Source organism: Aristolochia californica, unplaced genomic scaffold, assembly GCF_029961685.1.
Source record: "Aristolochia californica isolate CCGP_79_NKW_82.1479 unplaced genomic scaffold, dmAriCali1.0.hap1 SCAF_21, whole genome shotgun sequence".
Taxonomy (NCBI): domain Eukaryota; kingdom Viridiplantae; phylum Streptophyta; class Magnoliopsida; order Piperales; family Aristolochiaceae; genus Aristolochia; species Aristolochia californica.
In genome coordinates, this window is record NW_027181893.1 from 100,001 (window position 1) to 102,500 (window position 2,500).

Sequence of the window (2,500 nt, forward strand, 5' to 3'; positions counted from 1 at the left end):
AGGCGCCCAGGCGGAAAAGAGGCGCCCTGGCGTAGGCGCCCAGGCGCCAAAAGAGGCGCCAGGCGAAAAGGCGCCAGGGCGCCCAGGCGGAAAAGAGGCGCCCAGGCGGAATGGCGCCAGGGCGCCCAGGCGGAAAAGAGGCGCCCAGGCGAAAAAGAGGCGCCCAGGCGGAAAGGCGCCAGGGCGCCCAGGCGGAAAAGAGGCGCCCTGGCGTAGGCGCCCATGCGCCAAAAGAGGCACCCAGGCGAAAAGGCGCCAGGGCGCCCAGGCGGAAAAGAGGCGCCCAGGCGGAATGGCGCCAGGGCACCCAGGCGGAAAAGAGGCGCCCAGGCGGAAAAGAGGCGCCCTGGCGTAGGCGCCCAGGCGCCAAAAGAGGCGCCAGGCGAAAAGGCGCCAGGGCGCCCAGGCGGAAAAGAGGCGCCCAGGCGAAAAAGAGGCGCCCTGGCGGAAAAGAGGCGCCCTGGCGTAGGCGCCCAGGCGCCAAAAGAGGCACCCAGGCGAAAAGGCGCCAGGGCGCCCAGGCGGAAAAGAGGCGCCCAGGCGGAATGGCGCCAGGGCACCCAGGCGGAAAAGAGGCGCCCAGGCGAAAAAGAGGCGCCCAGGCGGAAAAGAGGCGCCCTGGCGTAGGCGCCCAGGCGCCAAAAGAGGCGCCCAGGCGAAAAGGCGCCAGGGCGCCCAAGCGAAGAGGCGCCAGGGCGCCCAGGTGGGAAAGAGGCACCCAGGCGAAAAGGCGCCAGGGCGCCCAGGCAGAAAAGAGGCGCCCAGGCGAAAAAGAGGCGCCCAGGCAGAAAGGCGCCATGGCGCCCAGGCGGAAAAGAGGCGCCCTGGCCAGGCGGAAAAGAGGCGCCCAGGCGGAAAAGAGGTGCCCAGGCGAAAAAGAGTCGCCCAGGCCGAAAGGCGCCATGGCGCCCAGGCGGAAAAGAGGCGCCCACGCGAAAAGGCGCCAGGGCGCCAAGGCGGAAAACAGGCGCCCAGGCGGAAAGGTGCCAGGGCGCCCAGGCGGAAAAGAGGCGCCCAGGCGCGTGGGGGGCAAGGCGCCAGGCGCCAGGCACGCGCGGAGGCAAGGCGCCAGGCGCAAGGCGCCAGGCGCCGGGCGCGCGTGGGGGGCAAGGCGCCAGGCGCCGGGCGCGCGCGTGGGGGGCGAGGCGCCAGGCGCCAGGCGCCGGGCGCGCGTGGGGGGCAAGGCGCCAGGCGCCGGGCGCGCGCGCGTGGGGCGCCAGGCGCCTGGCGGGCGGGCGCCCCCAGGAAGGGGTGCTGGCGCGCGATGGGGTTGCGCCCGTACGGACCGTGTGACAGTACAGACACTTTGGCGAAACCTCCTGCCCGAAGCGATTTTAGGCGTTCGGCTAGGTAGGTGACCCGGTTTTTTTCGCGTTTCTCGGCCGCTAGCCCCTTTTTTCGCGTTTTCGTGCGCGCGCCCCTCTTGACCTCGCACGCGCGCCGCGCGTCGCGTCCTTGTCCTTGTCCGCGTCCGCGTTCGCGCGTGTCGGCGATCACGGGCCCCGTGCATGGCTCGTCTCTGTGGACCATCGCCCCGCTCTTGTCCCTCTTTCGTGTTTGTGTGGCGCCCCGCCCCGTGCACCATTGCCGGCTGGCAGCAAGGTGCCTAGCCCCCCTTGCCGCCAGGCCTGTCCACCCCAAGGTGCTAAAGCCGCCAGGCACCCGTGCCGCCGAACCGTGCGTCCGTAAGCCGCTGCACGTGCGGCGGCCGGCCATGCCCGTGCTATTGACCCTGTGTGACAGTACAGACACTTTGGCGAAACCTCCTGGCCGACGGGGTTTTTGCGCCCACCTAGGTAGGGCGACCCCTTTTTTTTCGTGTCGCCTGTCCGTGTGTCCCTTTTTCGCCTTTTTCGGGTTCGTGTTTTCGTGTGCCGCCAAAAGCAAGCCCTGCGCTCGTCCCGTCCCGCTTGACCCGTGCATCCGCCGGTGCTGGCCTGCAAAATGCCTGTGAGCGACGCACGTGACCAGCAGCCCAGGCGAGTGTGCACGGGTGGCAGGCGAAACGGGCGTGCGTGTCGCCAGTGTGTATGTCCCTTTTTCGCCTTTTTCGGGTTCGTGTTTTCGTGTGCCGCCAAAAGCAAGCCCTGCGCTCGTCCCGTCCCGCTTGACCCGTGCATCCGCCGGTGCTGGCCTGCAAAATGCCTATGAGCGACGCATGTGACCAGCAGCCCAGGCGAGTGTGCATGGGTGGCAGGCGAAACGGGCGCGCGTGTCGCCAGTGCGTATGTCCCTTTTTCGGGTTCGTGTTTTCGTGTGCCACCAAAAGCAAGCCTTGCGCTCGTCCCGTCCCGCTTGACCCGTGCATCCGCCGGTGCTGGCCTGCAAAATGCCTGTGAGCGACGCATGTGACCAGCTGCCCAGGCGAGTGTGCACGGGTGGCAGGCGAAACGGGCGTGTCGCCAGTGCGTATGTCCCTTTTTTGCCTTTTTCGGGTTCGTGTTTTTGTGTGCCGGCAAAAGTTAGCCCTGCGCTCGTCCCGTCCCGCTTGACCCGTGCA